The sequence below is a fragment of the Gossypium arboreum genome, chromosome 13 (assembly GCF_025698485.1).
Source record: "Gossypium arboreum isolate Shixiya-1 chromosome 13, ASM2569848v2, whole genome shotgun sequence".
In the NCBI taxonomy this organism is placed as follows: Eukaryota; Viridiplantae; Streptophyta; class Magnoliopsida; order Malvales; family Malvaceae; genus Gossypium; species Gossypium arboreum.
In genome coordinates, this window is record NC_069082.1 from 122,340,253 (window position 1) to 122,352,875 (window position 12,623).

The window sequence follows — 12,623 nt, forward strand, 5'->3', positions numbered from 1 at the left end:
ATATGGGTTATTTTGAGATCTAGAATTATTATTACCCATTTATTGAACTTGTTCCTCCTCAGTGCTAGGATTGAAAGGTTGATATTTTGTGTGCGCTTCTCCTCCATTGGAATCGTACCTCATCACTGGATGTACCTGAGTAGAACCATATAAACCGCCAATCTTTTTATTTAAAAGTTCTACCTAGTTAGATAGCATAGTAACCGCGTCAAGGTTGAAAACACCGGCTGCTTTTGTCAGCTTTGTTCTCATAACTTGCCACTGATAGTTATTCAGTGACATCTCTTCAATAAATTCGTAAGCCACTTCAGGTGTTTTGTTATTGATAGTTCCACCAGCAACTGCATCGATAAGTTTCTGTGTTGAGGGGTTCATGCTGTTGTAAAACGTTTGAACCTACAATCATAGTGGTAACCCATGGTGGGGGCACCTTCACAATAGATCATTGTATCTCTCCCATGCATCATAGAGTGTTTCTAGATCCATCTACACAAAAGAAGAGATATCATTCCTCAACTTAGCCATTTTAGCCGGTGAAAAATATTTAAGTAAAAATTTTTCGGTCATTTGTTCCCAAGTAGTGATTGACCCTCGTGGTAACGAGTTTAACCATTGTTTAGCTTTGTTCCTCAACCAAAAGGGAAACAACCGAAGGCGAATGGCATTATTAGAAATGCCATTGATCTTAAAAGTGTCGCAAAACTCTATGAAATTCACCAAATGAGCATTTGGGTCCTCGTCCTACAAACCATCAAACTGAACAAACTGTTGGATCATTTGAATTGTGTTAGGTTTCAGTTCAAAATTATTTGTAGCAACAGCATGCCTAACTATACTTGACTCAGTTCTTGTTAAAGTAGGTTTAGTATAATCATACATAGTGCGTGGAACAGGGTTCTGATTTACTGGATCAGCAGCTATCGCAGAAGGTAGCGAGTTTTCCTGATTTTCAGCCATCTCCTCGGCTGTGGTGTGAATATCGTCCTCTTGCCCTTTTTCTATGTATCTTAAGCTTCGCCTTATTTCTCTTCGATTTTTACGAGCTGTGTGTTCAATTTCACTATCAAAAAGTAATGGTCCTGACAGGTTTCTTCTAGTCATAAACTATAAAAACCTGTCAGAAGGAAAAAGAAAATTTAGTAACAAAATTCAAAATAAAATTTAAATTGCAATAAAATAAATGGATAAAGTAATAAAAATTAAGTGTTCCTAATATCTTAGCTTCCCGGAAATGGTGCCAAAAACTTTATGTGATGTGAATCATGATAAGTTTTATAATTTATGAATGTCCGTTCTTGAAAACTAACTATTATCACGACAAAGGCAAGCCCACATTATCGAACAGTAGTATAGCTTATGGCAAGACCGGGATGTCGAACCCAAAGGAACTAAAAGTACTAGTATTAACTTTCTTTTTATTATCTAGCCTAAAAATAAAGGGGTTTGTTTTATCTAAACTAATTACTAAACTAAGAATGCACAGAAAGTAAATTGGGGAAATAACTTTTGGGAAAACTGAATGATTTGGACAATACCTAAGGGAAAAATCCACCTAGACTTCACTTGTTATTGACTCTGAATCAGACGATTTATTCACTTGACTTGATCCGTAGAAATCCCTAAGTTATATTATTATCTCTCTCGAAACTAATAACATCTAACCCTAGGTTGATTAATTGAAATCTCTTTCTAATTAAAACCCCTACTGTTGCATTAACTCGCTCTATGGATTCCCTTATTAGGTTTCACCATAATCCAGCAAAATTATGTCACACTATCTCCAAGCGTGCAATCAACTCCGCTTAATTATGTTAGATCTACTCTTAAACAGGGACTTTTGCTCCTCTGAATAAGCACATCAATACTTGAATCAATATCCTGGAATATTAAAGAAAGAATTAAGAACTCATAATTAAGAACAAGTCAAATATTTATCATATAATTCAGATAATAATAAAAAGATCCATTTTAAGTTTCATTCCCCTTAGGTATTTAGGGGGTTTAGTTCATATTTATGAAAGAAAACATCTCAAAAGAATAATGATAACAAAACATAAAGAAAACCCAAGAACTCTTGAAGGGAATTGAAGGGAGATATTTAGTCTTGAAGGTGAATCCGACTGCTGAGATGGATCAATCGGCTTTCATCGAGTAATTCCTTGCCTCCTACTCCGCGTGTGTCTTTTTGGTACCTCCTAGGGTGTTTATATAGGCTTGAGAATGCTTTTAAACCCTCAAGAGTGGCCTTTTTCGAATAGGACTAGACTTGGGCTCGACAGGAACACGCCCGTGTGAAATTGCTTCAAACCGTGTTTGAGTCTGTTGAATGGACACAGGCGTGTGAACTAGCCGTGTGAGGAAGTCCAGGTCGTGTTGATTTCCCATGTTCACCCATTTTCTTCATTTTTGGCCCGTTTCTCCCTCTTTTTACTCTCCTATGCTCAACTAAGTATAAAACCTGAAATTAAAAGATTAGGAGCATTGAATTCACCAAATCTAAGGATAATTCATCCAAAAATATGCTAAGCATGGGATAAAAATATGTATAAATTACGATTTATCAAATACCCCCACACTTAAGCATTTGCTTGTCCTCAAGCAAAATCCTCAACTCACAATCAAGATAAATTCTTCTCAACTTATAATTCTCATCAATAATGTTTCAAAGTAAACCACAAGTAATCATATATTGAGAGTTTAACTAAAAGAACATTAAAGTTTCACACAATTCAAGTTGAGCATTTTAATCATAAAATCGTAGGTATCCCCCTTTATCTAAGTAATTACCTTTAATTCCAAATCGACAAGGGTTGACATCCTCACTAAAGATTCACTCAAATCACTCAAAGTGTTTAAGGTTCAATAATTAAGTACTCAATAGCCAAACATGAAAAGTTATTACCATAGGCTTGCATGAAAATCAAATCTCCACCACTATAAATGAGATGATACACAAATCAAAAGGTCTTTAACAAGGTTGTAATGGGGCTTGGGTTAAAGGTATGGATAAAGGCTAAAAAATTGGGTTAGAATTGAGATTAATTTAATAAATTACCAAACTTAGAATAACAAAGCTAATTACTGAATTACAAACAATTGCCGACATTAAAACCATTCGGAAGTAATGAAGTGAGCTTTTTCTCACTATAAAAACTTTAACTTATCCAAGCTCTTTATAATATGAATATAAATATACTTTTCTTTTTGAATAAGAACAATAATGTAAAATACATAGTCAAGAATAATTCAGCAACTGAAATGAACGAATATAGTTAGGTAACTAATCAAATCAAATCTAGATAAAAAGGGAAAAATTCTTAACGAATCAAAAAGGGTTAAGTTGTGGGTTAGCATTAAGGGGGAAATCAAGAAACAATGGTTAAGACTCAAAGGGGTTCACTAAGGTTCAATTATGTGGGTAGGTTTTTTATAAGGTAAGTGGGTTAAACCCTAAGTGCCTTTATCATCTCAATATATCAAATCAAAGGTGTTGTCTTGACCTACATAATCGAAGCAAGTTCTAGAATAACAAATCAATGTTGACACACTCATAACCAATGAAATCAGTGAGCAAGAAAAATATATGCTCTAAAAGGCTAAAAATCTCATGAAAATTATGGGTATTTGATGTCAATCCTGTAAATTCAAAACTTCAAGATAATACATCAATTCAGGGAAATCACCTAGCAATTTTAATTCTCAAAAGTCAACTTATCATGCTTGATTCTCTAATGCCTTTAAAGTTTAAACAAGCAATACACACCCTATGATTAAATTCAAAACATATTAATAAAAATTATAAATCAATCAGAATTCACTTTAATAATAGTATGAGGAAATTATTTGAGAACAAGATAAAAATTTAGGGATTTTCTAATAAACATATAAATAACCTCCCCACACTTAAGATGTACATTGTCCTCAATGTACAAAGATAGATAATGATAATATAAGAAAAATATTAGAAGAAAGGGAGAGAAGCAAAACTGCCCTGAATTTTGGATGAAATCCTTGGAATAGTGAAAGCTAGATTTGTAGATAAGGCTAATGAAAGGCATGATTTGTAACACCCCAAACCCGGCCCAGACGTTATGGCCAAATCTGACGTGCCACATTGGAGTTGAAAAACCCACGTTCCGTTTTTTTAGTGTTTTAAAACCATATATTTTGTTGAGTTAACAAAGTGTATGGAAGCTAGGCACCAGGTAGGTATCCGAGGCAGAGGAGGTGAGCCATGAAGGCTGCTTAAGTACCAAGCTCTTTGGTTGGATCCCATCCTAGACATGCCCACAACCATAGCCACACTTTGTTATATCGAGTTTAAAGTTGTTTAAGTGAACGTCTTTGATAAATCGATTAATCGTGGTGTTGAACTCTTTTGAAAAAAAAGTATCGTTTAGAAAACATGTCCTAAGTCTAGCCCATTTGAATAATTATTAACCAATTTTTAAAGTTATTAAAATTAAAATAATCCCGAAAAGAAATAAAAGAAAAGTTAAAATTGGCCTTATTACAACCCAAAAATAAATAATAATTAAAGGAAATTAAATGAAAACCAACACTTATTTAAAAGCCCAAAGATGATCACCGTGGCCACTCAATCCTCTCCGGCCCAAGTCCCCACATCAAGGCTCACTGCAAGGTTAAGGAAAGGGGTGAGTTTGGAAACTCGGTGTGCAACAAGCCCTTTCAGAGCCCAAAACAATAATAAACTGTTGGGTCTAAGCCCAAATCCAATCTCAAACATGCACTGGGCCATAGCCCTTTTCATATTTCATATTTCATAACACTGGGCCGAAGCCGTTTCATATTTCATATTATCGCTCAAGCCTTTTATCAGAAACAGTATGGCCCTTAGGCCCATTTCAATATCACATATAATTTCAATGAAAGAATGCAACCCATTTGGGAGACTACTCAACCCACCATCCGCTACTCTCCACCCGTACCAACCAACACACCATGTGGGATTAACTCGACCCACCCCGCCAAACTCTCCTCGGCAAAGATAGTGCTTTATCATATAACCGAAGCCTAGCCTCTTTTAGTAATCGGGCAAAAGCCCTTTTTATAATCGGGGCATAAGCCCTTTATAAAATCAGGGCATAAGCCCTTCATCATAATCGGGCATAAGCCCTTTTATCATAAGCAGGGGCATAAGCCCTTTAATAATCAGGGCATAAGCCCTTTTGCACTTCCTCCATCCATATAAAACCCAACCCAATGCATTTATGAACATCTCATGTGCATATCATACATATCATGTGCATATCATACATGTCATGTGCATATCATACATATCATGTTTATCAAAATCCCATGCATTAAGTTCATATATAAACCCTAGGGGTATAATGGTCATTTTTACCTAGGGGCAAAACGGTCATGTTCATGTTATAAGGGTAATCTTGTAATTTTACCAAAAATTAGGGTTTCCATGTTCATTAACGGTTACAAACAATTCATGGATGCAAACAGTGATTCTGGCCCATTTTTAGCGAAAACGAGTTATTGGGCCAAAAACCCCTAATGGGCCCTACTTAGCCAATTCCGTCATCTAGGCCCATTTAGCCTATATTCCATAACGGTTTTAACAGTCTTATCATGCCATTTAACAGATTCCCGTTTTCTACCAATTTTTACCTAAATGGGCCCGAAAGCCCAATGGGCCCCACTTCGGCCCCTCGAGGCCCAACTTACCAAGAACGCCAAAAATCACATTCTTACCGTTTCCATCGTTCTCGATCACCGTCCCATCGATTCTAACTAACTAGTGAGCGTTCGCTTGCTCACAAGTCATCGAAATGCCAGAATTTCGGCATTTCGGCTTTTCGGCATTTTATCGCTTTAAGCTATGAAAGGGTTCGTTACATACCTGATTTGTGATATTCCTCGAAGAGATCTCCTACACGATTTCTCCTATAATCAATTGTTAAATAGATCAGCTTGCAATAATTGAACCAAATCAAGAACTATCCAATATTAACACTTACACCTTCGGCCACCATCCATAATGGCCTTAGGCACCTTACCTTTGTCGCGATTGATGACTAGGCCTAGCTACTCCGGCGATCCAAGCTACTCCAAATCGACACTACACCTTGCTGCTCCTTCAATAAATAAACCAAAAATATTAAAAGAAGACCCCATAGAGTCTATGCCCATATTCGGCCATCTCCCTAAACTCGGAGTTTCGGCTTTTGGCCAAAGCTACACTAGGAATTGTTTAGAGTTTGAACACTTACCACATTCTTTCTCCTCTTGAATCCGGATGCCTAAAAGGTAAAGGAACCGAACGCCAACTATTGAAAAGGAATAAAAATGTTGCTGGTCACAAAGAATCGGTACCCCCTATCTTCATCGATTTGGCTTTTTAAGCACTTCGGCAAAAATAGAGATAAGGGAAGAAACAATGGTGAATGGAGGGAAATAGTGGGCTGATTTGAAAGAACAAAAGGAAGAAAATAAATAGGAGGGAGGTAGATTCGGCTGGAAAAGAAAAGAGAGAAAAAAGGCTACACACCAAAGAAGAAATCGGCACAACTAAGACCCTAATGCCGAAATTACTAACCTAATGCCCCTTTGCCGAAAATCCCCTCTCCAAACTCCCTTATTCGGCCAACTCTATCTCCATATCACATCCCTAAAATCTCTCCCCTTATCCCTCCTTAATTTATGCATTTGACTTGATCCAACTCTCCTCTTACAGAATCCACTTAAGTTCCAACACTTACCCTTCCTGCACACAAAAATAAATACTCTTATTTGCCAACACAGGGATTCGAACCCAGGTCCTCCTCTATGCTCCACACGCCACCTTTTTAGGAGCTTAGTGGCGTCACCCTTGCCACTTCACCAAAGCTCTTTTTGTGATACACTTTACCCACAACTTAATATAAGGGCACCTAGCCGTAACCCCTAACTCCTAAGTCCAAAATTTAAAAATTCTCTAGGGTTTTGGCCAACTCATGGGCCTTCCATAAGCCCATTTACATACCCAATTTATGAATTCCATCATCACATACCAAATTTTAGAAATTTACTTAAAATATCACGAATCGCGAAAAACTCAAAAATCAGGATGTTACAACTCTACCCTCCTTAAAGAAATTTCGGCCTCGAAATTTACCTAGTCCAAACAGTTGAGGGTACTGTTGACGCATTGCCTCTTGGTCTCCCGGTAGCTTCTTCCTTGCCATGGTTCCTCCAAAGTACCTTCACCAACGGATCGACCTCTTTCTCAACACCTTGACATCACGATCAAGTATTTGCACAGTTCCTCTTCAAAGGTCAAATCCACTTTGCACCTCAATTTCGCAATCGCACGATATGGGTTGGGTCGAACGATATCGCCTTAGCATGGACACATGGAAGACATCGTGAATGCGATCCAGATTCGAGGTAACTCTAGTCGATAAGCCACCGCCCTATCCGCTTAATGATTCGATAAGGTCCAATAAACCGTGGGCTCAACTTACCCTTCTTACCAAATCTCAAGATCTTCTTCCAAGGCGAAACTTTCAAAAAGACCATATCCCCAACCGCATATTCAATATCCTTACGCTTCAGATCGGCATAAGACTTTTGTCGATCCGCCGCCTCTTTTAGCCACTTCCTGATCACCTTAATCTTGTCTTCAGTATCTACTACCAACTCTGGTCCAAGTATTTACCTTTCCCCCAATTCTGCCCAACAAGTAGGCGAGCGACACCTTCCCCCATATAGTGCCTCATATGGAGCCATCTGAATACTTGCTTGATAGCTGTTGTTATACGCGAACTCCGCTAAGGGCAAATGGTCCTCCCAGCTGCCTCTAAACTCAATAGCACAACCTCTCAACATATCTTCTAAAATCTGAATAACCCTCTCTGACTGCCCATCCGACTGAGGGTGAAAAGCCGTACTGAAATCCAATCGCGTTCCCAATGCCTCATGCAACTTCTGCCAAAACTGAGATGTAAACCTTGGGTCTCGGTCTGAAATTATCGATACTGGCACACCATGCAACCGTACTATTTCAGCCACATACAATCTGGCCAACTTCTGAAGTGAGTAATCGGTTCGGACAAGTATGAAATGAGCAGATTTCGTGAGTCTATCCACAATCACCCAAACCGAATCCTTCTTAGACGGTGCCAACGGCAACCCACTTACAAAGTCCATAGTTACCCTTTCCCACTTCCAAAGTGGTATTTTTACCGGCTGTAACAATCCCGAAGGTAGTTGATGCTCGGCCTTCACTTGTTGACATGTCAAGCATCTCCCAACAAATTCGGTCACTTCTCGCTTAAGCCCAGGCCACCAATATTGCTCTCGCAAGTCTCGATACAACTTACTCCCTCCTGGATGCATAGCACAAGGTCCATTATGTGCCTCTTTCAAAATCATCAATCTCAAATCGGAGTTCTTCGGCATACAAATTCTCCCTCGAAAACAAAGGACTCCTCACTATTTAACCCAAAGTCGATTCTCCCCTTCTCAACTTGTCAAACCGAAAGCGACCAACGACTCGTCCTCCAATTGTTGCTTCTTAATCTGTTCTACCCAAGTCGGTCTCACACAGTAACTCGCCAACAAACTCCCGTCGTCATACAAACTTAGACGAGCAACCATCGCTTTAATTTCGCCACACCCTTCGACTTAGCGCATCACCACGACATTCGCCTTACAGGTGGTACTCAATCGAACAGTCATAGTCCTTTAACAACTCTATCCACCTTCGCTGCCTAAGATTCAGCTCCTTTTGAGTCAGCAAGTACTTAAGACTCTTGTGATCCGTATAGATGATGCATTTCTCTCCATACAGGTAATGCCTCCATATCTTAAGTGCAAAGATTACACGCTGCCAATTCCAAGTCATGCGTAGGGTAGTTCACCTTATGTGGCTTAAGCTGTCGTGAAGCATAAGCGACCACTTTACCCTCTTGCATCAACACGCAGCCCAAACCTACATGTGACGATCGTGACACAGTGAAATCCTCACCGCACTGGTGAATCAAACTGGCGCTTTCGTCAAAACCTTCTTCAACTTCTCAAAAGCCTCTTGCTGCTTATTTGTCCAAACAAAAGGTGCTCCTTTCCTTATAAGTTTAGATTATCTGGTCTTGCCAACACGTAAAATCCTTCCACGAATCTCCGATAATAACCCGCCAACCCCGTAAAACTTGAATCTCATATCGACTTGGTGGCTTCCATTTCAAAATTGCTTCAATCTTTCGAGGGTCCACCTTGATCCCTTCAGCAGACACAACATGCCCCAAGAAGGTAACTTCCTTCACCAAAACTCGCACTTACTAAACTTTGCATAAAGTTGCTTCTCCTTAACACTTGCAAGATTACACGAAGATGCTCATCATGCTTCTCTTCCGTTCCGAATACACCAAGATATCATCAATAAAACGACTACAAACCGATCCAAGTATGGTGGAATACCCGATTCATCAAATCCATGAATGCCGGTGCATTAGTCAACCAAAATGGCATTACCGAAACTCGTAATGACCATATCGAGTCCTGACGCCGCCTTATAAATATCCCCTCTTTGACTCTTAATTGATGATATCCACCGAAGGTCGATCTTAGAAAACACCGAGGCTCCTTTTAATTGGTCGAACGGATCATCGATTCTCAGAACGGATACTTGTTCTTGATAGTCACTTATTCAACCGCCGATAGTCAATACACATTCGCATAGTCCCATCTTTCTTCTTTCTGAACAAAGACCGGTGCACCCCACGGAGAAACACTTGGTCTTATAAACCCTCTATCCAATGACTCTTGAATCGAGCTTTCAATTCTACCAACTCCTTTGGTGCCATCCGATAAGGCACAATGGACAGGAGCTGTTCCAGGTAGTAAGTCGATTCCAAACTCGACTTCTCTGTTCGAGGGTAATCCAGGAAGTTCATCTGGGAATACATCCTGAAATTCCTTAATAGTCTTAACCGACTCCACCGTTATCTCCTCAAGTCTCGTTTGACTTACAAAGGCCAAGTACGCCTCACAACCTTGCATCGCACTGCATTACTGGATAAACCTATGCAGAACCAAGTAAACCATCAATTTTTCTATTTAAAAGTTCTACCTGATAGGAAAGCATAGTAACTGAATCAACGTTAAAAACGCCGGCTACTTTTGTCGGTTTTGTCCTCATGACTTGCCACCGATAATCATTCAGTGACATCTCTTCTATGAACTCATAAACCTCTTCAGGTGTCTTATTATTGATAGTTACACTAGCAGCTGCGTCAATCATTTGTCTAGTCGAGGGATTCAAACTATTATGGAAAGTTTGAACTTGTAGCCAAAGAGGCAACCCATGGTGAGGGCACCTTCTCAATAAGTCTTTGTATCTCTCCCATGCGTCATAAAGAGTTTCTAAATCCATCTGCACAAAAAAAGAGATATCATTCCTCAGTTAAGCCGTTTTAGCCGGCGAGAAATATTTAAGTAAAATTTTTTTGGTCATTTGTTCCCAAGTGGTGATTGACCCCCACGGTAACGAGTTCAACCACTGTTTAGCCTTATTCCTCACTGAAAAAGGAAATAACCAAAGGTGAATGGCATCGTCAAAAACACCATTAATCTTCAAAGTGTCGCAGAATTCTAGAAAATTTGCTAAATGAGTGCTTGGATCCTCGTCCTGCAAACCATCAAACTGAACAAACCGTTATATCATTTGAATTGTGTTAGGTTTCAGTTCAAAATTACTTGCAGCAACAGCAGGTCTGACTATACTCGATTCAGTTCCTGTTATAGTAGGTTTAGCATTATCATACATAGTACGAAGCGCTGGATTCTGATCTACTGGATTTGCAGCAACCATAGGAGGTAACGGATTATTTTGATTTTCAGCCATCTCCTCGGTATTAGTATGAATATCGCCCTCTCACTCTTCCTCTATGTATTGTAGGCTTCGCCTTATTTCTCTTCGGTTTTTGCGAGCTGTGCTCTCGATTTCACTATCAAAAAGCAAAGGTCCTGACGGGTTTCTTCTAGTCATAAACTATAAAAGCCTGCCAGAAGTAAATAAAAGAAAATTTAGTAATTAAAAAAACAAAATTAAATTGAAATAAAAATAAAAACTGGCTAAAGTAATAAAAATTAAGCGTTCCTAATATTTTAGTCCCCGACAACGATGCTAAAAACTTGATGGTCATGAAACTAACTAAAAAATTCGACTAAGGCAAACACACCTATCGAATAATAGTATAGTTATGGTGAGACTGGGAATATCGTATCCACAAGCAGTAAAAGTACTAGTAATTACTATCTTTTTATTACCTAGCCTAAGAATTAAAGAATATTTTTAAACTAAAACTAATTATCTAATTAACTAAGATTACGACAGAGATTAAAGTTGGAAAATACTTTTTAGAAAACCGATGGAAAAGACAATACCCAATGGAGAATCCACCTATACTTCACTTATTACTTCTGAATTAGACGATTTATTCACTTGACTTAATCCGTAGAAATCCCTAGTTTATGTTATTATCTCTCTCGAGACTAAAAACAACTGACTCTAGGTTGATTAATCAATATCTCTTTCTAATTAAAACCCCTATTGTTGCATTAACTCGATCTATGGATTCCCTTATTAGATTTGACTCTAATTCGGCAGGTTTATGTCGTCCTATCTCTAGGATTGCATGCAAATCCGCTTAATTATGAACGATCTACTCTTAAACAGGGACTTTTGCTCCATTGAATAAGCACATCAAAACCTGAATTAATATCCTAAAATATTAAAACAAGGATTAAAACTCACAACTAAGAATAAGAACAAGTATTTATCATATAATTTAAATAGTAATAAGATCTGTCTTAGGTTTCATCTTCCTTAGGTATTTAGGGAGTTTAGTTCAAAAAAATGGAAAACATCTCAAAATTGGGAAAACAACAAAACATAAAGAAACCCAAAGAACTTCTAATGAAATTGAATAGAGATCTTCACTCTTGAAGTAGATCCTACTTCCGAGCTGATTCTGATGGCTGTCCTTGAGTCTTTTCTCCTTTCTAATCCGTGTCCCCCTCTTGATCCTCTTCTAGGGTGTTTATATAGACTTTGGAATGCCTAAAATATCCCAAAATTAGCCTTTTTTTCGAATAGAATTAGACTTTGGCTCGACAGGGACACGGCCGTGTGCCACGCCTGTGTGAAGGTCCTTAGGCCGTGTGCAATTCTGACTTGGTTTAATGTCGACACGGGCGTGTGGCCTACTCGTGTGTTACACACGGGCGTGTGGCCTACTCATGTGTTATACACGGGCGTGTGGCCTACCCGTGTGTTAAACACAGGCATGTGGACTACCCGTGTGGAAGTGCCTAGACCGTGTGCAATACAGAGATAAGCCTATTTTATCTGTTTTTGGCCCATTTCTTGCTCTTTTCACCTTCCTATGCTCACCTAAGTATAAAACATGAATTTAAAGGATTAAGAGCATCAAATTCACTAAATCTTATGATAAATTATCCAAAAATATGCCAAGCATAGGATAAAAATATGTATATATTATGACTTATCAGTAGGTTTTGGCAGAGACTTATTACCGCAACTTATATAACTGTCACTGCCTTAATGTAATACCACTTTCCAAATGCACTCATTGTTGGTTCACCTT

At 38.6% G+C, this 12,623-nt stretch overlaps 2 non-coding genes across 2 annotated transcripts; both read left to right on the plus strand.

Annotated features, from left to right (window-relative positions):
- The first annotated feature begins 412 nt into the window (after window positions 1–412).
- Window positions 413–519, plus strand: LOC128287522 (small nucleolar RNA R71). Its single transcript, XR_008278221.1, has one exon. It is a non-coding gene; the product is annotated as a small nucleolar RNA R71 (small nucleolar RNA).
- A 9,794-nt stretch (window positions 520–10,313) lies between these two features.
- Window positions 10,314–10,419, plus strand: LOC128287655 (small nucleolar RNA R71). The gene has a single exon (XR_008278355.1). It is a non-coding gene; the product is annotated as a small nucleolar RNA R71 (small nucleolar RNA).
- Window positions 10,420–12,623: the final 2,204 nt, after the last annotated feature.